The 25434-nt window shown below is 49.8% G+C and overlaps 1 long non-coding RNA gene across 1 annotated transcript; it reads left to right on the top strand.

The window, feature by feature from the left end:
* Positions 1–838: 838 nt before the first annotated feature.
* Positions 839–18990, top strand: LOC150064970 (uncharacterized). Its single transcript, XR_016534874.1, has 5 exons — positions 839–924; positions 7412–7468; positions 8370–8484; positions 11699–11866; positions 17980–18990. It is a non-coding gene; the product is annotated as an uncharacterized LOC150064970 (long non-coding RNA).
* The last annotated feature ends 6444 nt before the right edge of the window (positions 18991–25434 follow it).

Here is a 25434-nt window from a genome sequence, read left to right as displayed (position 1 = left end):
GCAGCGGCGGCCGCGGTGGCGGCGGAGGCGCCCGCAGCGGCATAGGCGGCGGCGGTATTGGCGGCGGCGACCGCAGCGGCGGCGAGGGTGCCAAGGGCGCAAGGCGGGCTCTCAGAGCTCTGTGCCCAGCCATGTGGACCGGCCTGTGGTTCGGCCGCGTCGTCTGCACGTGGCGGGGCATCCCCCGGGCTCGGGCCGCTCACGCGGCTGGCGGCGGGCCAGCCACAAGCGCTGGGCCGGCCAAGGCAAACCTCCCCCGGGCTGAGCGGCAGGGTCGGCGGGGGGGTCTCGGGCGGGCTCTCACAGCCCAGTCCCGGGCCAGCGGGACTCCCGGCCAGGGGGTCGGCCCCGTGGTCTTCCGGGCTCGGGGCCCGGGCCTGGCCTTGCGGCCCTCGTGTTCGCCGCCTGCCAAATAGCGCTGCTGGCGTGGAGTGGGTCCTGAGCCAGCGTCGCAAGCGCTGCGGGGCGCTCAGGGCGCGTGGGTCCTCGTGGCCACGTTCGGGCCGGCGGCCACGGCCACTGGCCCGGGGGAAACAACAAGAAAACATTGTCTCTCTTGGGGGCAAAGGGAGGAGCGCACGACGCCGTCTGCTCAGACGGGGTCAGCTGGGTAACTGGGGTTCCGAGTTCTGTGGCTGTTGGTCACCAAGGAAGTGAGGTCACGGGCCGGCTCGGCTGGGGCCCTCCCCCGCCCTGCCCCCTACCCCGGCCTTAAAGAGGCCCAGATCCCCTCGTCCTTCCCCACCCACGGCCCCACGCCCTCTGACCTCTTGGCCCTTTAGGGCCCTTTTGCCTACGTCAGCACACTTTCCCCGTGGGGGTCTGGGGTGGGGCCGTGCCCGGGGCCCAGGGCCCACCGAGGGGACACAGCATGCTTTCTACCCGGTGTCCTGCTAGGGATCCCACGGGACCCCACACCAGCGGGTCAGTGTGTCCTCTTCGGGCCTCTCCTCGTCCTCCTCCTCCTCCTCCTCCTCCTCCTCCTCCTCCTCCTCCTCGTCCTCGTCCTCCTCCTCGTCCTCCTCCTTCTTCTTGTTCTTCCTACTTCCCGGTACCTCCTTCCTCCCACATAAGTCCACGCCACCCTCCCACAGCCGAAACCCAACGCCAGTCCCAATCTGTGTCATGTCCTCTTGTACTGAGTCCAGAGGAGATTGAACTTACTCTCTTCAGGAATGCCCTTGAGCCCCAATGATACTTGAGTCGTAAGAGCATTAGGGGTCTAGCTGTGGCTTTTCCACAGTGGAAAAACCGTTTGTCCGGCAGAGAGGGAGGGAAGAGAGGAAGGAAAAAGGAAGGGAGGAAGGGAGGAAGGGAGGAAGGAAGGGAGGAAGGAAGGAAGAAAGGAAGGAGGGAAGGAAGGAGTCTGTTGTCTGCAATGCTCTAAGACCATGGGTGGCATTGGGTGAGGGCAGAGTCATTTTGTCGCTTGGGGTTTTTGCTAGCAAGCCAGGGAGGAGGGGCTGGTGGAGGGATGGTGGTCTTGTCTGGGGTCAAGGGCGCCATTGGCCGACACCCTTGGCCCTCGGTAGTCTGTGTCCTGCGCCGTTTGGATTCTCTTTCGCTCTTGGGGTTTGTCAGATGAGATCACGCGTGTGATCGCCCTGCTTGCAAAGCCTGGAAAGCAATTCTGGGGTGGTGTTGCACGGAGGGGTGTGGAGAAGAGGAGAAAGGAAGACAGGGGCAAGGGGATGGAGCGAGAGACAAACACGATGCCACCAGAAACTCTCTTCAGACCAGTCTTACCCACCAGAGAAAGAGGGAGCCTGGATTGATGGAGAGGGAGGGCTTGGGCCAAAACTCCACTTGGGAGCACACGTGGCTATGGAGCAGACAGCCATCCAACCTTGCGTGGCTTAGTTCTCTTCTCGCCCTGTTCCAGCTCCTTCTTTCCCTGGAAGAACAGTCCCTGCCTCCCTCCCCTTGAGCGCCCTTAGAGCGGAAACACCGCCTGTTTCTTCGTCTCCAGTGTGAGCCCAGGGTGGAGGGGCTAGCAGGCCCTTCCCCGGGGAAAACGGGGACCGCAAGGAAGACATGGCAGCCTGAGCTTTCTGGGTGAAGAAAGGAATGGCCGGCAGCATTTCTGTCCCAGCTCAGCCGGTCGGGACCTTGGGGTCCCGGTCGGCTGGGTCAGCTGTCGGGATGGCCTTTGTCTCCTGGGACAGTGTGTCTGTGTCATGTGTGGCCAGGGATTGTTGGGCCCCTGTGTCTGCTCCCAGGTGAACCCTGTAAGGTCCATGTGGCGCTTTCCACCTCGAGAGCCCCACAACTGCCTTGTCAGGGGACAGGAAGTATTTATGCCAGGCTTCCTTGATTCTTTTCTCTTTCTTGCTTGCAATTTGTTTTCCAAATTAAATTTATTTTATTGTAGGGGAGGCTTCCTGCATTCTCGGGACAGAGATCTGGCCCACCTGACCTGCCCCCCCCTCCTTCTCCTCCTCCTCTTCCTCCTCCTCCTCCTCCTCCTCCTCCTCCTCTCCTCCTCCTCCTCCTCTCCTCCTTCCACTCCACCGCGCGTGGACACGGGGAGCACGATGAGACGTGGGCCGCCCGTGTCCTTTGCCTTGACAGGCTCTTCCCTCCCTCTTTCTCCCTCCTGGATCCCCAAGAGAGAACGCTGTTCTTTGGACCTTGGCGTGTGCCTCTGGCCCCAGGAATGATCTGGCACTTGACCCGGACCTTGGACGGGACAAGGGCCGCCATAGGCCCTTCCCTTTGTGTGTGACTTGGACACTGGCGTCCTCTGAAAGTTCATGCTACCCCGGAAGGATGCCCACTAGGATGGCCAGGCTTTCCCTTTGCCCCAGGGAATTCTGTTCTTCTTTCCGGTTCCCCTTGGGACACAGACTTGGGACGAGAATTACAGCCTATTCCCGCGACAAGAGCAAAGAGGAGGACGAATGCTATGTGTGCAGATAAAAAGTCACCAGCACGATGGCGGGATGGTTCTAGAATGAGGAAGGCTGTCTGCTCCCTCGGTGGCCACACGAGGAGGAGAGGAGTGGGGAGGTCCCGTAAAGAGGAATGGTTGGAGGACTCTGCTCCCAAGAAGACAGTGCTGGGGGCTGTACCACCAGGAAAAACTTTAGGCCACCAATTGGAATTGGGGTGTGTGTGTGTGTGTGTGTGTGTGTGTGTGTGTGTGTGTGTTTCTGCGCCTAGGCACACGCATGCCTATGCATATTTCACCACAGAGTTTACGGTGTGCCTTGGTTTTCATTTGAAATCAATTTTAATAATACTAATACTCCAAAAAAACCCCAGTATATAAATAGTGGAGTCCGAAGTAGGGAAGGCAGAGGATGATTGAGGAACAGGGCTGCTAGGTGAGTGGAAGAAGCTGGAGCACGGGGAAGCTTAGGCTTGGCGTTGTCTGAGGAATCCTCAGGCAGGTCTGGGTGTGGACAGCTGCTTGGCTTCAAGGTGACTGTGGTGCCTGCTGTTGCCACTAGCAGTGGCAGTGGCAGTAGGAGGTCAGCGGATGCTCGCACAGCTGGGGCAGGAGCTGTCCCCTCAGCTGCAAAGGGACAGAGAGCGAGCGAGAGAGAGAGAGAGAGACAGAGAGACAGAGAAAGAGAGAGAGAGACAGAGAGAGAGACAGAGAGAGAGACAGAGAGAGAGAGAGAAAGAGAGAGAGAGAGAGAGAAAGAGAGAGAGAGAGAGAGAGAGAGAGAGAGAGAGAGAGAGAGAGAGAGAGAGAGAGAGAGAGAGAGAGAGAGTCAGTCCTGAGCTTGTGTGGGTGCTGGGACAAAACATTCCTGTCTGCTTCCTTGCGGCCTGGGCCGAGCTCTGCTAACTATGGCTCCCGGTGATAGACGGAAACTCCGACGTGATGGTGGTGGGTCCTGCCACGATGTCGGAACTCCCGCCCCCTCCCATTTTGCCCCCAACATTCCTCCCGGTCCTCCCCCACATACATAGAAACCCACAGCCCTCTGCCCTGGCCCAGCCCTGTGTCGCGTGTGCGTGTGGGAGGGCGTGTGGTCGCTGGTGTGTGTGCCCAAGGCTGACTGTCCCTTCCTTGGAGGGAGGTGGCGGCCTTCACGTGCAGCCTGTGCATCAGTGGGCTCCAGATGCTCCAACCGACCAGAGAGGGACCTGAGAGCTGGGAGCTGTGCGGCACAGTCTCCTCTGGCCTGGTGCGGCCGGCCTTGGCCCGCAGGGGTTTTGGGAGTGTGGCGCAGGTTTGTGGCGGTGGAGGCGCCCGCGGTGGCGGCGGAGGCGCCCGCAGCGGCATAGGCGTTGGCGGTATTGGCGGCGGCCAATTTTCACAAGTTTTTCACAAGTTTTTCACAAGTTTTTCACATGCCTTCCTCTCATTTCTCACAATATGTCTCGGAGACCAATTGTATAATGAGCCCTTTTTAATTTTGTCAGATAAAGTATTCCATTTTATTTAAAACTGAATTCTCAGCTTAAGTATATGCAAAATATTAACTCCTCCAAATGTTCGATGTTTTTACTTGGTAGTTTAAAAATATATAAAAAAGCAGTTTGGGTTGTGTAAAATGGCTCCCACACCCAGCGGGTCTCTGGGGAACCGTCTATGTGTGCAGCTGGCCTTTGTGTTCCAGTTCCATTGGCCTTTCAGCTCTAAAACTGGCTGATTAAATAACTACAAATCATAATGGAAATGCAGAGAACCTAGAATTCAGTTTTAAATAGTAAGCGCTATACAGAGGCCTATGGCTGGAGGTTACATAGCAACAAGCAATGATGGTTCTATGGATTACACTATTCCTGAGGCCTGGAATAAAGCCGCCGACGTGTATTTGATTGTAATAATCCTTGTTAGCTTTGGACTCTTCATGTACTCCAAGAGGAATAAAAGACAACATATGAGGGTATTCAGTGTGCTACCTACAGAAGAGACTTGGTCAGAGCCTAAATTTTATGACATAATGAGAAAAAGTTACTTACAACAACTAGAAATGTATTCCATTTTACAGTGTGCAGGTGTCTTGGGAATGAATGAGCAGCAGAAGGACTTGTGAAGCTTTATAGCATCGTGCTCCATATCCTTCAACAAAAACATGTCTGGAATGAGTTCTGTCTTTATAAATTCATTTCACTTGTGACTTTCCCCCATTTTTTGTATTATGTATTATCTAACTGCTTTTCTCAATGATTTGTTGGACAGTGCAAAAGGGCTCAGAAGGGCTGAACACTTACAGATCCTACATACTCAGGAAAACTAGGAAAATGAGAACCTGATCCTAGAGAGGTTTTTCCCTTGTGAGAATCAGTAAAGAAACAAAACCTACCTCTGGAAAACAAAGAGTCCTGGAGCTTGTGCCACCCTGATTAGAATGTTTTCACAATTTAAAATCTAGTCATTAGAGTAACTTCCTCTTTGATTACTTGATTATGTTTTATGATAATTTAGCATCAATAACAGATCATGTGTGCTACTCTTACTATTAATGACTTTTTTGCCAGTTTTTTTCAGTCCTGGGGGCTATTTCTCTACCACTTGAGCCACAGTACCACTTGCAGCTTTTTCTGTGTATGTTGTACTGAGCAATTAAACTCAGGGCTTTATACATGCTAGGCAAGCACTCTACTAGTAGGTCATACTTCCAGACCCTATTAGTGACTTTTTAACTCCATTACTGATCATTGCAAACTATTTTATTCTGCTTATTTAATGTCAGTGTTTTGGAAGACCCTCTCACACCATTTTATACTGTACAACAAAAGTGTTTTTATCTAAATTTCCATATTTATCTAAAAAGGTGGCTAAAGATAGTGGTTGGGAAATTCGACTATCCATGAAATTCAAAAAATATGTTTCAGTTAATGCTATTCTTAATTTTGTTTTGCCAGTCCTGGGCTTGAGCTCAGGGCCTGAGCACTCTCCTTGGACTTTCTCAAGGCTAGAGCTCTACCACTTGAGCCTCAGCACCACTTCTGGCTTTTTTTTATGTATGTGGTACCGAGGAATCAAACCCGGGTCTTCCTGCAAGCACTCTGCCACTAGGCCAAACTCCCAGCCCCTTGTTTTGTTTCTGAGACAGGGTCTTACTGTGGAGCCCAGGCTGGCTTCAAACTTGTGATTCTCCTGCCTCTGTTTCCAGAATGCTAGAGTTACAGGCATGTACGCCATGCCTATCTTTTTCTCTTTTTTAAAATGAAATAAAAATGTAATTTTTAATAAAAATTTCAGGGAAATTGCATTTACTTTTATCTCAGTATCTCACTACATCACTTTATATATTACAGGATGCTTAGTTGGCCAAATGGCTACAAGTAGCAGACTAGCAAGAGGACAGTCTTAAAGCTTTTCTTTCTTGGAGGAATTCTCCAGAGTTTTTATGAGCAGAGAACTTAATGGGGAGCAGCAGTGTGTAGTTTAGGTTCACTGATGTACCATTTGGACACAGTATGAAACTGGCTATTTCAAATGATTGGAGAAATGTATGTGAATAAGTAGAAATCTAAATAAAAATAGAAGTTTGCTTAAATTTATATTATCTATTTATCAAGGCAAGGAATTATATAAAAAAAAACATTTGTTTTGCCTAAGGCATATTTTGGGAATAAGCCACTGTACAAATTATTGCATGCCTTAAACCATAGTGCATAACAGACTATCTGCATAAAAATGTTACAGAAGTAAACTAGGTGTAATTTACCTGACATAGGTTACATATGTAGATCAGTCCTTATCAAAGTATGCAACAGCACCTTGACAGGGCCTATAATGGCCAGCATCTGTGGTCACTAGGTATGCATCAGAACTTGATGTTCTAACCATTGAGGAGCTACCTTGCCACAGTTCTGAGCAGGGTGGGGTTAAATCTGAGTTATTCTGCAATGGTCTCAGGAATTTCCACAGGAATTCTGAGGTAGTGAGTCATGTCTCTGGATTGTTCCTATCTCAGAGGGCTTGCAGCCCAAATGTGCTTATGGGGATCCTTGGTGAGTGGGAGGATGCTGTTGTTCCAATTCAGTGTGTCCTCTTTGACTCCATGGTCAGGGACCCCTCTTGCCTCTCTACACTCAGCCAGGCCAGGTTCTTCCTCATCCTTTCCGGTTCTGCCTGGTGACCGCTATGGTGAAGAGCCTGGGGTTTCATTTTGTGACTTGGTCTGTGTTGGCATGGGAGAGGAGGACTGTCCCCATCAGGATGCTGTGAGTCCCTCCTAAGGATCTGCCTGCTCACCTGTGACCAGGCTCAGGGTTCCAGCTGACTACCAGCTCAGCTACCTTCTCTAAACAGAGGCCTTAGTCTGTCTGGGTGACAACTTGTCCCTGGCTGACAGGCCTGACAGGTTACCCAGCTCTGGAGCTGTTGGCTCCAGGGGAAGTAGAGACCATTATGAGGGTAAGGAAGGTTCTTTCCCTTCTTGCAGCCCAAGGAGGACATGTGGCTTGACCCTGCCTCTGGCCTTTATATTTTGTCTTATAGGACCAACTGTTGCAGGTCTTGGAGGAGCTGAGAGTCCAGAAGCCAAGAGCTGACATAGTAAGTCACAACACAGCTTGCCTGTCACTGGTGGCAAAAGGCAGCCTGAGATGTAAGTTGTCAGGAGCCCTGGATCTTAGACATGCAAGAATTCTAGTCCTGCAGGCAGAGCAATTTTGTCATGGAAAGATCTGTGAGTTTGGCCACGGTGACTGGTTCTCCCAGGTCAGGCTTCTGAGTGGTAGTGGGCAGCTTCACCAACCCCTACCCAAATGCTAAAGGGTGTTCTTTCTGCTAGGAAGTAGCAATTTGTCATTAGTATGTGTGGGGCTGGGAGACAGCTTGCATAAACCGGGTACAGGGCAAGATTTCAGCTTGTAGTGGGGAATGCAGAACAGGAGACTTGAGTGAGTTGAGGCTTAAGTGAGCTCAGTGGGCAGTTGGAGGCCAAAGGCAGAGAGATTATACGTTTCAAGGTTAGGTCTGAATTCTCGAGGCTCTGCGGCTGGGAGTAGGAATGGTAGGGAATGGGCTTGGCTGTCGGAGGATGGTGGATACAGAAATGTGGTGGTTGCAAAAAGAGGTAATGGTGGCATTCTGGCCTCTACAGGCAACATGAGTGAGAAAGGAAGGTAGAAAAAAGGGTAACTGAGGGCTCACTGGAGTCTGGGGCCACTGAACCAGATGTGCTCATAGTCTCCGAGTGGTCCTTCCACCCTGGGAAGATGAGCCTTTACCAGGTGAACCTACATGCAGGCATCTGATCTGTATAGAAAACCTGTGGCCCCACTGAGTGTAGCCAAGGGCATACTATCGCATCTCACTGGACAGGAATATCCTTTGCCCACGGGTCACCAAGAGGTCAGCTCTGAGGGCCAGTAGAGTAGCAAAAGCAGAACAGGAAGCTCTAAAACTCAGTCCATGGAAGATTTACACCTGTGCTTATCCTTCTTTTCCAAAGTGTGAGGGATCCAGTACAGCAGAACAGAGGCATTGCTGTGAAGGTGCATGGGCTATGATCCCTCAGAGATGGGCTATGATCCCTCAGTGATAGCATTTGAGGGTGTAAACTTGAGGTAAGCTGGGCAATTCTGTTTTGACCATGCTTAGAGGCTTCCCTTAAACACACAGCATAGGAGCTTGGTGGCATTAGTTGGTCCGTTCCCACTCCCACGGCTCCGCCCCATAGAATTTCGCCCTGGCCGGCAGAATATTGTGAGTCTCATACAGAGCCTACTGGCCTTCCTCCTCTGGGGCAGTCAAGAGATCTCCACAGGGACACACAGCAAAGGACAGGATTCTGGCAGACCCAGAGACCTCACTCCCCTTAGCATGTCACTTGACACTGGAGGGGCGGCAATACTGGTCTCATGGATATTTCTCCACTTCTCCACATACACCTGACCCCTTGCTCACCAGTCAGCCAGCAACCCTGCAAGTCCATGTGCTATGGTGCTGTCCTGGGAGGAGTGAGTCCCAAAAGCTTCCATGGAGACACAAACAGCCCCAACAGTTCAAAACACGCCCCTCCCTCTCACCCTCAGGCTTCTTTCTGGCCTCATGCTATCCCATTTTTTTCAGACCTGCCCTCAGGAGATGGGACCCCAGCTAGCAAACAAAGCTGGCCCTCCATCTGCCACAGTGTGACCACTAGGCACCTGCATTGGTCACTCACTTGGTGAGTGTGGGTGCACATCAGTTCCCACATAACACACTCATATTGGGATGGCCATGGGAAGAGTCACAGAGGGCTTTCTCCCTCCCTAGTTAGCTCCCTCCTCCAGAAATCCGTGTCAGGGAAACAACAGAAAAAGGTCCTACACACAGTGCAATCCAGGACCATTCTCTAGGTCCTCTAGCTAGCCCTACCCACCATCTTGAAAACCACTACAGGTAAAAGCTTGCTGCCCACATGGGAACTGATGTATGCCAAGACCTTTCTCTTGATGGTACTCAAGGCCCTATCTACATGAATGGGAAGGGCTGGCTGCTGTGCCCAAAGGAAGCTTTCCTATAAAGCTCTAGGCTCCCATCACTTAGTCAGATGGAGTTTCACCCTGACCAAGCAAGACCTGTGAGTCCCCTAGAGTGCTCCTTGTCCTTTCTCTTCTGGGGCAGGTGGGAGGTCTCCACAGGGATGGATGGCAAATAACAGGGTCCTTGCAGTTCTACAGCCCTCAGTCAGTTTAGCTTGTCATTGGACACTGTGAGGCAATCCTGGTCTCATAGTCACCTCACCTCCTACATGCCCAAAGGTGTACCCAGCTGCCTCCGACCAACAAAAGTTCAAGTAAATGGGCCTCAATGCTGTCTGGGGAGATGCTAGGCCCAACAGCTTCCATAGGACTACAAACAGACCAATAGCAGCCACACCATGCCCCACCCTCACTCCCTTACGCTGCTAGTCACATGCCGCCCCCCTGTCCTTTCTGACCTGCTCACCAGAGACAGGCTGGCAAACACCAGCTGGCCCTCCATCTACCACAGTTTAACAACCTGACACCTGTGGGTCACTCCCTAGGGTGAATTGGGATGCACACCGGTTCCTGTACAACATACCCAGACCTGGCTGGGATTGGACAAAGTTACAATAGAGCTTTCTCTGCAATCCCCCCAAAACCTTAGCTCCCTGTCCATTCTCCCAGGCTTCCATGCCAAGGAGACAAAATAGTCTAATGCAATCCAGCCCCATCTCCATGCTCTCCACCCAGCACCTACCCCCACTGTGACACTCACCACAGGTCAAAGAAGCTTGCTGCCCACACAGGGACCAAGGTTTCACAAGAGCCATCACCACACGACTGCATTTCACTTGGTGTGCTTTGGCTGCATTATGACACATCCCCTCCTGGGTCCACCGCCTCTTAAAACTCTCCCCCACCTTCTGTAGGCTTTCACACAATGTAGGTGTATGGGGAGTGTCCCATGGCCCTACTTGGTACCCCATCCAGATGAGTTTGTTCTGAGCACCTGCTCCCAAGCCTCCAGCGTGGTAGGTCTTACTTTGCCAATCAACTCTGTGTCTCCCTGCATGGCCCATTCCAAGAACAAAAACTGCATCATGATGGCCCCGCCCTGGGAGGATATATATGCCATCTGGACAGTGACACAAGGCACTCTACTGCAGAAGACAAAATATGAGGTACTCTTCCCTAGGCACAGCCACAGCTCTTTTATTCCCAGGAAAGCTTTACACTCCATCCAAGAAGCCCTATGAGTGACCAGGAGAGCCTCGTCTGTGAGGTTTTGACTGACTAGGTCAGCCAGAACTCACCCAGGGTCTCAAGCAGGTTGGCATGTAGAAAAACTTGCCAGGACCCTGACTCTGCTGGCAAACAAAGCTGGCCTTCCATCTCCCACGGTGTGATGTGACCATTAGGTATTTGCATTAGTCACTCACTTGAGTGAGCATGGATGCACATTGGTTCCCACACAACACCTTCACACTGGGTCAGGCTTAGAGTCACATGAGGCTTTCTCTGCAATCTCCACAATGCCTTAGCTCCCTCCCTCCCCAGACATCCTTAAAAGGGAGAACACTGAAAGGGGCCCTGTGCCAATGCAATCCAGGTCCCATCCCCATGCCTACTATCCAAACCCTCTCACAATTCAGACATTCACCACAAGTGAAAGCAGCTCACTGCTCATATGTGAGCCAAGGTATCCCAAGAGCCACCTCCACCTGACTGCATTTTACTAGGCATGCTTTGGCTGCATTCTGACACATCGCCTTCCTAGTAAGTCCTGGGCCCACCAACCACCTCTCAGCCCTGCTGCCAGGGACCTAGCACCTTTCCCATGCTTTCACCCTGTGTGTGTGTGCGCGTGCATGCGCCCGTGTGTGTGTGTGTGTGTGTGTGTGTGTGTGTGTGTGTGTGTGTGTGTTCATGTGTGTGCATGTATTTGCGGTCCTCCTTGGTTCCCCTTCCAAAGTGCGGTGGCGTTTGTTCTGAGCTCCTGCCCGTAAGCCTCCAGTGGGAAGGGTTCTTATTTTCCAAGTGACTCTGCATCTCCCTGCATGTGCAAAAACTGAATGATGATTCTCACTGCCCTCAAGGGAATGTGTGCCACCTGGCCAGTAACACAGGGACGCCCTGCAGAGGGATCTGTCTGTTTACAGTCACAGCCCTTTTGGCACAGTCACACTGTGCTCCAGGATTCAGGCCCTTGTCCTACAAGGCTCTGGCTGACATGGCCAGCTGGAGCTGGCATCTCACGCAAGTGGGCATGTAAGAAGAACTGCTAGGACTCTCACTCTGCTGTGGCCCCTTTGTTTGTGTTTCTCTCCAGATGCTGGCACTCTGGCATGCCTCCCTGAAGCCAGTGCTCCTAGATTGGTGCCAGGGGCCCAGTCAACATGGATGGAAGAACTGGCTGCATGTGCCCATTGGAAGCTCTCCATGGCGCTCCCGTTCTCACCATTCAACCTGGTGGTTTTGGCCCGATAAGCCCAGAACTGTAAGATACCTACTGGTCCCTTTGTCGTTCCTCCTCAGGGGCAAGCTTAAGGTGTCCACTTGAACAGAAGGCAAAGGGTGGGGTACTTGAAGCCCCAGAACAGAAGGCAAGGGGCAGGGTACTTGAAGCCCTGGAGCCTCCACTCAGCTTAGCTTGTCACATGACCCTGGAAGGCAATCCTGGCCTTACCATAATCTTCTACAAGCCCCAAGCCTCACCCCTTAACACAGCTGCCAGCCAGCAAACCTTCAAGTCCATAGCTATTAGTACTGTTTGGGGAGGTGCCAGGCCCAATAGCTTTCAGTGAGCTGGGAAAAGCTCCAGCAGCAGCCAAACACTGTGCCCCTACCTTATACCCTCCTGCTTCTTGCTGGCCCTTCATCTTCCCTAATGTGACCACTATGTACCTGCATTGGTCACTCAAGTAGAGCATGCATGCACATCCATTCCGAAACAACACGTTCTCACTGGGCTGGTGATGGAGAAGATCACACACAGGGTTTTCTCTAGCATCCAATGCTGTGCCTCCCTCTTTGTCCCAGAAATCCTTATCAAGGAGAGTATTGAAAAGGGCCCTGTACAAGTGCAATACCATCTCCCCTCAATTTTGACACTCACCACAGGTGAAAGCAGCTCACTGCCCACATGGGGACTGAGGTGCCACAAGACCCACTTCCTACAATGACATTTCACTTGACATGCTTCAGCCACATTCTGACATTTCCCCTTCTGGCCATGCCTTGGCTCACCAACCGCTACCTCTCAGCCCTTGTGCCAGGGAACTAACACCTTCCGCTTCTACAGGCTTTCACTGTGTGTGTGTGTGTGTGTGTGTGTGTGTGTGTGTGTGTGTGTGTGTGTGTGTATTCCATAACCTTACTTTGTGCCTCATACTAAGGGTGGCGGGGTTTATTCTGAGCTCCTGCTCCCAAGCCTTGATCAGGGTCTTAGTTTTCCAAGTCAATCTGTGTCTCTCTGCACAGCCTTCCCATAGAACACAAAATGGTGTATTTATGGTCATGAACCTGGAGGATATATATGCTATCTGGATAGTGACACAGGGTACCCTGCTTCAGAGGGTGAAGCGCTGGGCACCCACCACTCTGCACAGCTACAGCTCTTTGGGCCCCATAGAGGCATGGCACACCACAGAAGAGGCCCTATGAGAGTGACAGATATGGTTAGTTGGAGCTCAAACAGGGTTTCACCCTGGTGGGCATGCAGGAAGAACTGTTGGGACCCTCATTCTGCTGTGGCCCCCTTGCCTGCATTTTCCTCCATGTGCTTAGGGGCTTGCTGTCAGAGGCCCAGAGCACATGGATGGAAGGACTGTCTGCATTTGTCCATATGGAGCTCTCCCATGGAGCTCCAGCTACCACCACTCATCCCCGTGGAATTTCACCCTGGCCAGCCTAGCCTTGTAAGTTCCTTTCTGGGCTCCTTGTCCTTACTCCTCTGGGACAGGCCAGAGGTCTCCATGGAGATGGACAGCAAAGGATAGAGTGATGGCAGATCCAGAGCCCTCACTTGCCTTAGCTGGTCACTTAACACGAAGGCAATCCTGGCCTCACTGTCATATTTCCGACTACATGCTCACAGGCAAGCATGCCCACTCACCATCAACAATGCAAAGTCCATGAACCTCAGTGCTGTCAGGCACATCATGTCTCTCCCTGCCACCCTCAAACTTCTAGCTGGCTATGTGCAACACTGTAGACCTTTGAAATGGGTATACCATAATTTTTAGACCTTTGCACAGGAAATGAGCTGCCAACTGGCAAACACCAGCTAGCCTTCTAGCTGCTACAGTATGAAGACACTCTTAAGTGAAGGCACCTGCATTGGTCAGTCAGTAGGGTGAGTTATGGATGCACACTGATTCAACACAACACACTCCCAGTGGGCTGGCCATGCAGAGGGATCTGTGATCCCTACAACTCCCTAGCTAACCATCCCCCATACATCCTTCTCAGGAAGATCACTAAAAAGGGCCACGTGCCCAATGCAATCCAGGTCCCATCTCCATGCCCTCTACTCGCACCTCCCCACATTGTGACACTCACCACAGGCAGCTCGCTGCCCACACGTGGTGGACTGAGGCATCCCAAGAGCTGCTTCCACCCAACTACATTTCACTTGGCATGCCTGGGCTGCATTCTGACATTCTCCCTCCTGGGCCCACTCACAACCTCTCAGTCCTTGTGCTAGGGACCTAACACTCTCCATACCTCTGTAGGCCTCCACTATGTGTGCATCCCATGGTTCTACTCGGTGCTCCATCCTAAGGATATTGGGATTTATACTGAGCTCTGGCCCAAGCCTCCAGAAGGCTGGGTCTTATCTGCCAACAGACTCTGCATTTTCATGCACAGCCTATCCCTAGGACAACTATGTCATGATGGTCTTGACCCTGGAGGATACATATGCCATCTGGACAGTGACACAGGGCACCTTGTCACAGAGGGTCGAGTACTGAGCACCTACCCTTCTGCATAGCCATAGTCCTTTCAGCCCCCATAAAGGCACTGTGCTGCAGCCAAGAAGCCCTATGAGTACTTGACAGTGCCAGCCAGAGCTCACCTAGGGTTTCACCCAGGGGTCATGTGGCAAGAATCGCCAAGACCCTCACTCTGCTGTGGTCCCTATGCCCACATTTTTTTCCAGTTGCTAGGTGGCTTCCTATCATGCCTGCATGGAAGTGCAGAGCTTAGATTGGTGCTAGAAGCCATATCCATATGGACAGAAGAGCTGGCTACTGGTGCCCACAGAGAACTCACGCAACTCCAGGCTCACACATCACTTGGCCAGGTGGAGTTTCGTCTTGGCCGGCCCAGTACTGTGAGTCCCCTACAGGGTCAGATGGCAAAGGACAGGGTTCCCTGCAGACGCAGAGCCCTCATTTGGCTGAACTTGTCACTCAACAGTGGGAGGAAATCCTAGCCTCACTGCCCTCCATCTGCCTTAGTATGACCACTAGGCATCTGCACTGGTCACTCACTTGAGTAAGCGTGGATGCACATTGGTTCCCACACAACGCATTCACAGTGGGTCAGGTTAGAGTCACACGAGACTTTCTCTGCAATCTCCACAATGCCCTAGCTCCCTCCCTCCCCAGACATCCTTGGTTCCCCTTTCAAAGGGTGGTGGTGTTTCTTCTGAGCTCCTGCCAGCAAGCCTCTAGTGGGAGGGGTCTTATTTTCCAAGCAACTCTGCATCTCCCCGCAAGGCTGTGGCTGACATGGGCTGCTGGAGCTCATTCGGCATCTCACACAAGTGGGCAGGTAGGAAGAACTGCCAGGACTCTCACTTTGGTTTGGCCCCCTTGCCCAAATTTCCTACTCACAACTACATAAATAGATGCTCCTGGACTGGAGTTGGATGCCAGTCAACGTGGACAAAGAGCTGGCTGCATGTGGTCTTAGTGGGAGCTCTCCTAGGGTGCTCCTGTTCCCATTGCTCAATCCTGTGGAGTTATAGCCTTTCAACGATCCCCTCATTCATCCTCCGCTGGGGTAGGGGGAATTTTCCAAAGGGACACATGGCATTGGAGAGGGTCCTGACAGATCCAGAGCCTTCACTCCAAACTGGGAGGCAAGCCCAGCCTCTGTCAACCCCCCAGGTGTCTCCATTCACTCAACTGTCAGCCTACAGCGCTGCAAGTCTGTGGGGCTTGGTGCTGCTTGGGAATTTGCCAGGCCCCAAATCTTCCATGGAACCACAAATAGCCTCAAACAGCCACCATACAGCATTGCCTCACCACCCCCTGAAACCTTATGCTTCTTTCTGACACCATGCCATTCTGCCTTTTCAGACCTACACCACAGTCACAAAACACCCGTTGGGAAGGTCTGGCTGAACCTGCCCATAAGAACCTCTCCCTTGGAGCTCCCAACCACTCTCACTCTCATTGCAGCTGAAGCATCTAGAACCCACTGACGCTGCAAGCAAGGGCAACTGGCTTGGTGCTGTCCCTTCCACGAAAAGGCTAGCTAGGTTTAAGTGCACACACACACTCAGAAGAGAGAGTTGGACAAGGGCAGAGGAGTGTGTGTGACTACATATGGGGGACAGCCTGGGAGCAGAGTGTGTGTGCGTGTGTGTGTGTACAGGGTAGAGGGCCGGCACCAACCATAATGGACCAAGAACAATCACTTTGTGGATCAGTTGGGCCTAGAGGAGTGTGTGTGGCTACATATGGGGGACAGCCTGAGAGCAGTGTGTGTGTGTGTGTGTGTGTGTGTGTGTGTGTGTGTGTGTGTGTGTGTACAGGGTAGAGGGCCAGCACCATAATGGACCAAGAACAATCACTTTGTGGATCAGTTGGGCCTGCACCCACCTCAGGGCACTTTAGTGGGCAGAACGCCATCTGAAAGGGAGCAGGCAGAACTGTGTCACTGCACTAACATGGGCTCTGAACCTACTCTGCTCCACCTGCAGCTGCAGGGCCAGCTCCAACCCTGGCTGTCTGAGAACTGGCACTTGCACCATCTTCCAGCTCCTCCATTGGCACCAGAGCAGCGGCCAACGCACAAATACCTTGAACACAAGCTCCTGTACACATGGAAACTAGCAAGCTTTTCTGTCAACACTAGAGTTAAGGTCCCTTCCACACACCTGCCTAACCTCACCAATCCATTGCCTTCTTTCCCGTGTTACCTGCTGTATCTATTGTTTTTATTATTAGTTTATTTTAAGGGAAAAAAGCAGCACACAATGGCCTCTCTCTCTCTCCTTGGTGAAATAAAAAACTCTGTGGCCATGAGTTTTGCCTGGTGGTAGAGTGCTTGCCTAGCATGCACGAAAACCTGGGTTCGATTCCCAGTACCCCAAACATACCATATACATAGAAAAGCTGGAAGTGGTGCTGTGATCCAAACAGTAGAGTTTGGGCCTTGAGTTCAAGCCCCAGGACTGACACACACACACACACACACACACACACACACACACACACACACACACACAGAATATTCCAGTCCATGGCCTCAAGTCATTTTCAAGATGGTCCAGCCCCTGGTGCTGTCTATTAGGGAGTACCATCCTCAAACCACTACAGGACCTCCCCACTCCTCCTCCTCTTCTTGGCAGCCAAGGCACTATCCAACCTTCCTTATTCTAAATTCATCACCTCCCTTGCAGGTAGCTTCTCTTCTGCCCACATAGTAGTAATAGTAGCAATAGTAGTAGTGGTAGTAATAATACCTCTTTTCAGGCCACAGGTCTCTTGTGTCCCATGGGGAACTAGAAGGAAGAATAGAATTCCTCAGGACAAAGGGAAAGCCTGGCCATCCTAGTGGGCATCCTCCTGGGGTGGTATAGACTTTTAGAGGACGCCAGTGTCCAAGGCACCCACAAAGGGAAGGGCCTATGGCGGCCCTTGGCCCATCCAAGGTCAGGGTCAGGTGCCAGACCATTCCTGGGGCCCAAGGTGCACGCGAAGGTCCAAAGAGCAGCGTTCTCACTCAGGGATCCAGGGGGGAGAAAGAGGGAGGGAAGAGCCTGTCAAGGCAAAGGACACAGGCAGCCCACGTCTCATCGTGCTCCCCACGTCTCATGCTCCCCATGACTCCACAATAATGGTTGCATCCATGACTGAAACAACTAACCAACCAACCAACCAACCAATCCATTTGCAAACCAATGCACATGGACCTCGGGTTAGATTTCTGGCCAGCATGCTGGCAGGTGGGTTTGAAGGAGCTGCTGGCCAGCACTCAAGAGAATAGAGAATGGAGAGGTGGACACCTGGGAGGACTTTCTCTAGACAAATCTGGGATAGCTCAGAGTACCCATCTGACCTGTCAAGAAATAGGTGACTTGAGTTAACTAATACTGCTAAATTTGGGGATTCAACACATGGGAACACCTGCACAACTCTTCAGGATATCTTAGAATGCTTACTTCAGACAGCATTGGGGAGGGTGTGGAAGACTCTAGGACATCTCCACAGACAGCACCAATGGTCCATGGCTAGCAGAGAATATTGTTCATGAGGAGGGGGAGAGTAGATTTGTTGAAGGAGGTTGTAAGAGGAAGGGGTTGCGAGGACCCAATCTCTGTCACAGAGAATGCAGAAACCCTAACAAAACACTTCCTTTTCCCCAATAAAACAGGTGCGGAGATCTCACTGTGGAAAACATTGCATCTTGCTTAGATGTTTACCACAAGCAGAAACAGAAGCCAATGAATCTCTGGCACCACCAGACTGGTGCATCCTGGCCTCCCTGACACCACCCAACTGACCTGACCTGTTCTGCTGGGACAGAAATTTTGCCAGCCATTTCTTTCCTCACCAAGGGACCTCAGCCTGCAATGTCTTCCTCATGGGTCTGCTTTTTGTACTGTGAAGTTCATCACATGCCATGTCTATCCTTTGCATCCTCAGCATTCTCTTCAGGGTATTGAAGCAGAGACAGGTCTTTTCTGAGAAAAAAGAAGGAATTTCATAGGAGTAAGAACAAGGGGACATTATAAAGAAGTTTAGTAAGAAGGTCTGTTCCACAACTACATATGCTTCTCTACTGAGGTGTATCACAACATCTAACTTTGTTACACATAATAACGGACAGACATCCAGGAAGCAATGACCTTGAGAATGTTATCTCCAGTTAAACATCAAAAAGCCAGAGTGATGACATGGCTTAAGTGGTAGTCAGTGATGCCCTTCAAGACAAAATCTCCTTGACAGGTTCCTGAACTTAAGCTCTAAAACTGGCACCAAAAAAGAGTAATAATTCTACAGAGATAAGATAGATATGAAGTTATCTGATAAGAACCCCACTCAAGTCAGGTGATGGGGAAAGTTGAGATCTCAGAAAATCATTTTTTATGTAGTCCTACGTTTCTTAACTTTGTGGCTAGGTAATGCTTGCCCAGAGTTTAGTACCCCCATTGGTATCTTGGTTTCCTTTCTGTGGTTGCTGTTGATTATCACTATAAACTTTTCACTTTGACAGAATTATAGGCTTGTAGGCCCCTGTAGAAAACAGAGTCCACAAAGCCTTTACCTGCCTCACTCATGTTGACATTAGACAAAATGATGGTACAATGATCATCTCACTCTCAAGCCATGCTACTCTTGAGAGGAAATTCACCCTTCCTACCCTGCTTTAGCTCATGCCAACATGTATAATGTCAACCCCTTAGTACTGCCATACATACGCAATCACACTGCACATGACTGTTAAGGATTGAGCTAATTGACTCAGATACCCACAAGGACTGTAGAGCTCCGGGTAGCTTGTTCCTTTGTGTTCCTCTGTGCTACACCAGCACTCACTGCTCATGACTTACTTCTCATTGTCATGGAGCACTGAGTTTTCCTGGGCTGCACAGGTTCTATAAAAATCAACTTTCTTTCTTAGAAAAAAATGCCTAGCAAAACAATCATTGGTCCAAAGAGTTGTCTGACTTACAGGCTATTTTTTCAGAGTGGCTGTACCATTTACAACCTGATGACATTGGATGACCTTTCTGAATCACTCTTTTCGTTACTAGTATTTCTATAACAATAATCTTACTGAAAATTCTTTTAGGACTGAGGTTACACCTCCTGCGTGCTTACAACAGGTAATGGCATCCAAAAGCCTGTTATGTGCTTGTCATGTATATTTGATTGTGATCAAAGATGGCCATATTAGGTTTTTTGCTCACAATGCAATTAGGTTGTTTTTCTGTGTTCTTACTATGGTTTTAAGCCACATTCCAGAACATTCTGAGTTGACAAAATCAGGAAAAGCTGATAGTCTAAGCTCTTCAAGGACAAAGCACTCCTCCATGATGGAGCTGAGATCTGAACATAGGCATCCTGTGCTTAGCAACCATGGTGACTGCCCACCATTCTCATCTATGCAGGGGCACAGATGGACAGCCACTCAGAGGCCCAAGTACATCCTAGCAGCCTTAACTGTGGGTGCCTGTGACTGGTCTAATTGGCCTGAGGACAGCTAAGAAATCTGTAACTCCCACAGAACCTGGCTGGTAAAAGTGACAAGGTTTCATTGTACTATACAATATTTTATAAGGTTGTATTCAATGCTTTGGACAAAGAACACTACATTATGACAGTAATTCTCACTCTTGGGAGGCACAGGGAAGCAAATGAACAATCTCAGAGATGTGGACAGGGTAATGACTTACCACCTTTTTATCTACTTCCAAAGGCCTCTTTGTTAGGTAAGACTGCATTGCACTAACGGCCCCCCTAAACAGGCTGGAGTTGCCATCCTCATATCAGATAAAATAGACTTCAAACTAAAATTAGCGAGAAAAGACAAAGAAGGTTATTACATACTAATAAAGGGATCTCTCCTCCAGGAGGATATAACCATCCTAAATATCTCGACACCTAATCCCAGTGCACCGAACTTCATCAAGCAATCTTTACTTTCACTAAAACCACACATAGATCGAAACACAATGATTGTTGGTGACTTTAAAATACCACTCTCACCTATGGACAGATCAACCAGGGAAAAACTCAAGAGAGAAACCTCAGAATTGAACAACTGTATAGACCAACTAGATCTAACAGACATCTGCAGATTATTTCACCCAGCAACATCACAACATTTGGGGCATGTCACATCAGGGAAATAGAAACCTATGCTGTAAAAGGAGGCCTACCTCGTGGCCCAGTGCTCATTCCCTGGTCTTGGGACTGCACCTGGCTGAGATGGTGCCTGCTGCCCAGTTGGAAGGTGTGGTTGTGGTTTGTGAAAGTAAGGCCACCTCTGGGACCAAACACTTCTGCCCTCTCGGACAGCACACGCATCCTACTTCCTCAATGAGAGTACCTCCCCATCCCTGCCCACCTTTGTGCTGATAGGCTCCTGTATCCTATGTTAGCTGAATGGACTTCCTTAATAAATGAGTTCCTGCCCTGACAGGTCTCCCTGATGCATCTGATTGTCCCTGATGTGTCTGATTGTCCTCCGGAGAGGAGGGCTGGGTGCAGGTGGTCAGTTAGCCCTCTCCTTTCTTGGCTCGTCCTGGTCAGGGCGTGTTCTCCCTATCCTTCCTGCAGGTTGGGAGGGACTGAGGACTAAAAACCCCAACAATGTACATTTTTTTTCAGCAGCACATCGAACATTTTCCAAAATAAACCACATTTTAGGGCATAAAACAAACCTGGTCAGATTCAGAAACACTGAAATCATTCCCTGCATTCTCTGAGACCACAAAGGCATCAAATTGGAACTGAACACCAGTCTCCACCAACGAAAACCCTGTAACTCATGGAGATTGAACAACACATTGCTGAATCACCAATGGGTCATCAAGGAGATCAGAACATAAATTCAACAGTTTATGAAATTTAACAAAGAGGAGCACACAAAATACCAGCTCCTTTGGGACACAGCAAAGACAGTATTCAGAGGAAAAGTTATAGCTCTGAGTGCCTACATTAACAAATTGGAAAAATCACAAAACAACTATTTAATGTTACACCTTAAGCTCTTGGAAAAAGAGCAACAAACCAACCCTGATCGAAGGATGCAAATTATTAAAATCCAAGCAGAATTAAATGGAGTCCAAATAAACTATAGAAAGAATCAACAGAACAAGGAGTTGGTTCTTTGAAAAAATTAACAAAATTGACAGACCCTTAGCAAATCTTACCAAAAAAAGAAGGGAGCATACCAAAACAAAATCACAGATGAGAATGGTAATATCATGAGAGAAATTACCAAGATCCAGAGCATCTTGAAGGAATCCTTTTCAAAACTTTATGCCAACAAATTTGAGAATCTAGAAGAAATGGATGCATTTCTAGCTAATATTAACATACCCACACTGAACCAAGAAGACCTAATCTAAACAGAACCATTTCAACCACTTAAATAGAAATGGCAGTAAGAGACCTTCCATCCAAGAAAAGCCCAGGGCCAGGTGGATTCACAGCTGAATTCTATAAGGTCTTAAATCAGAGCTCCCATCAATACTCCTCAAGCTCTTCAATGAAATTGAAAATGAAGGCTCTTTGCCAAACTCATTCTACGAAGCCATTATAACTCTCATCCCAAAACCAGAGTTTCATCAAAGAAGGAGAATTATAGACCCATTTATTTGATCAATATTGATGCAAAACTTCTCAACAAAATACTGGCCAACCATCTACAACAACTCATCAAAAAAATATACACTATGATCAAACAGGTTTCATCACAGGGAGGCAAAGTTGGTTCAACATACGCAAGTCAATTAATATAATTCAACACATCAACAGGAGCAAGGACAAGAATCCCATGATTGTCATAATAGATGCAGAAAAGGCATTTGAGAAGATCCAACACCCCTTTATGCTAAAAGCTCTGGAGGAACTAGGAATCCATGGAACATTCCTCAGTATAATAAAGGCTGTGTATGACAAACCCACAGCTAGTATTATACTTAATGGTGAAAAGCTAAAGCCATTCCCTCTAAAATCAGGAACGAGACAAGGATGCCCACTCTCTCCACTCCTCTTTAACATAGTATTATCTGTGGGTTCGAAGGCACCTATAGGGCACATGTGTACAACAAAAGATGGCGCTGAGAGGAAGTAAAAAGGGTGAGGCCTGAGTTATTTGTGTCCAAACCCAATTGGGAAAAAAGGTCAGGTGAGACACATAAAGGCATGGACAGCACATGAACACCAAAAACACCTGTTAGAAAGTTCAAGCATTCCAAGGTGGTCTTTAAAATGATTGGTTAGTTTCCTTTTTTTCTTTTGTAGTTTGTGGTGTTAATAAGATTGTGCTGTGTGCTAAAGGAGTTCCTGCTTGACTCCCCGCTGAGTCTGAGTGTCTCTGGGAACCAGGGGAATGGGGAGGGCAGCGTACTTACCTTTCCTCAGACCCAACCCGCCCTTTTCTGGGACAGGTTAAGGACCCAACATCTGGCGCCCAATGGGGGGCTAGAAGGAGAAAATCGGCCAAGGCTAAGCAAGCAGTCTCTCAGAGTAAGTAAAACCCTCAATATGGGTAATGCAATATCCCCCAAAGAGGAGCCAGCTTTAAAAGCACAACGGCTCATGCTCAAATCTAGGTGTTTAGAGCTGTCTGATGGGAACGCTCTCAAGACATGGGATATCATCCTTTCCCTTGCCCCCTGGCTTCCTAGTGCCAATCTCTTTTCTTGAATCACATTGTCCAGAGTAGAAAAACCAGCCAAAGAAAGGGAAAGGATTTTTGGGATTACCCCTCCACCCCTGGGCTTCTACCCCACTGTTATGGCACTCCAAACCTCTTTCCATCTGGATACAATACCACCCCCTGTGAGAACAGAGCCATAAGAAGATGAGGGCCAAAACCTAGCAGGAGAGGGGGATAAGGGGAAGAAAACCAAGGAGGATGAATGGGCTAAATTTGATGCAGAACATGCTGATATGACTGAGGCTCACAAAGTAAAAGTACAGACAAGTTACTGTCACCCCTCCTGACCTATATGAGCAAAAAGGGACCCCACCCTATGCCCCTGAAAGAGGGCCAGGAAACCCTTCCTATACAGCTCTGAGGAAGGACTCAAGAGATTTGAGCCCTTGTGACTGACCCACAGCTGAGAAAATGGGAGAGGGGACCTATGCAGAAACCTGTATTGTAAAACCAAGGCCCTCTGGGGGCGAAAGTAGCAGGATAGGGGCCACCTTTCCTAGGCCTGTCTGGTCAATTTGGCTCCCGGGGGCAATAGACCCCTTGAGTGGTATTCATGGGAGGCTGAGGACCTTAAGGATCTACAGTAAGGCTGTAAGTGAGGATGGGCCCAACTCGCCCTGGGCCCTGACTCTATTGCCAGATCTTGCCTACCATCCCTGTGTTTCTAAAGACTGGATGGAGGAGGCTAAGGCGGTCCTTACCAGCTCCCAATACATCAAATGGTGTGCCTTCTTCAAAGAGGATGCCGAACAAGGGCAGAGGCCAATTGACATGCTCAGCCACCTATCCTGATCACCTACTCCATGCTATCAGGAACTGGGGAGGGATATTCCAATGGGGGTACGGCCTAGGCGACCCTTACTGTGATCAGGTGAGAAATGCTGGGCTTGCGACATGGTATAAGCTGGTTGAGGGGCCCACAGAATTCCCCCATAGCGGAGGTAAGGCAAAAGGCCATGGAGCCTCTCCCAGAGTTCATAGACCAGGTTCAACAGAGCGTCAGCATAAGCTTCCCCCCACCCGGAAACCTTTGGGATGAGTTCATAAAGCTATTAGTCTGGGAGGGGATAAATGCTGATCATCGAATGGCCTGCGCAGGATTGAGGGAGAGTTCCATGAGTAGATGGGTGGTAGCTTCCCAAGATATAGGCACACACCAACATCAGTCCCAAACACTGGCTCAGGCTTTGCGGGCCCAAGCCCTAGCTCCTCAAAGGCAAGGGATGTTGAGAACTCCAGGGAAAGGAACATGTTTTAAATGCGAACAGGAGGGGCATTTCAAAAGGGACTGCCCACAAGCATCCCCCACTAACAGACCTGGGGGGCTAAAACCCCTACCCACGCCTTGCCTGTGATGCAGAAAGGCTTCCATTGGAAGAAAGACTGTAGATCTAAATTTGACTTGGAAGGAAAGCCTTTAAACTAAGAGAGGGGCACCCCCCCAGCCCCGTCAAACGAAGGGGGGCGCTCCAGACCGGGAACGAGAAATGATTTAAAGGTCAAGGTAACACAGGCTAACTGGACTGTGCCCTTAATAGAGGGATTACGACCCAAAATGACTATTTTCTTAAATGGAAAAGATTTCACTGCCTAATAGTTACAGGGGCAGACCGGACAGTACTCAGAGAAGAGAGGTGCCCCCAGATTGGAAACTTATGGAAGGACCCTCGATCTTGGGAGTAGGAGGCAACAGTTGCTCTAGACAAACAGTTGCCTTCATCCAGAGGAAGAGCCCAGATGGAGATCAAGGGCAGATACATCCCCTAGTGGCAAAAGGCCTTACAGCCAACTTGCGAGGGCAAGACCTATTGGGAAAAATGGACACAGTGATTACCACTGACCATCGTGCTTTTTATCAGGATCTCATACAAGGAGAGGAAGCACAGAGACTTAGTTGGGACATGAAGGAGGTCAAGGAAAAGGAGTTTTTTAAATCTCTACAATTATTGGCAGGACCCTAAAAAGCCTGTTCAGATTCACCCCCAATCCTAGAGGCCACTGCCCCCCCAGTGCCCCCCATTAGATGGAGACTAGGGGGCCCTGTTTGGGTGGAGCAATGGCCTTTGACCAAACCCAAGCTTCAGGCCTTAGATCTTCTAGTGAAAGAACAACTTGCCCAAGGAAATGTATGCCCCTCCCTGAGCCCATGAAACACCACTGTATTTGTTATTCAAAAGGCCTCTGGAGCATGGTGCATAATTCAAGACCTCTGCAGGGTCAATGAAAGAATGGAATTGGCTGGCACCTCTTTAAGGGGTATGCCCTGGACTTCTGCCATTCCTGCTGACTATGCCCTTGTTGTAATAGATATTAAGGACTGTTTCTTTTCAATCCCATTATACCCAGATGATTGTGAAAAGTTTGCCTTTTCTATCCCCTCTTAATTTTTCTCAACCTGACCGGTGGTTTGAATGGACCACTGCCGCAGGGGAT

Source organism: Megascapheus bottae, chromosome 3, assembly GCF_031878675.1.
Source record: "Megascapheus bottae isolate mThoBot1 chromosome 3, mThoBot2.hap1, whole genome shotgun sequence".
Taxonomy (NCBI): domain Eukaryota; kingdom Metazoa; phylum Chordata; class Mammalia; order Rodentia; family Geomyidae; genus Megascapheus; species Megascapheus bottae.
The sequence above is the reverse complement of the archived record's forward strand: the minus strand, read 5'-3'. Positions and strand labels throughout refer to the sequence as shown.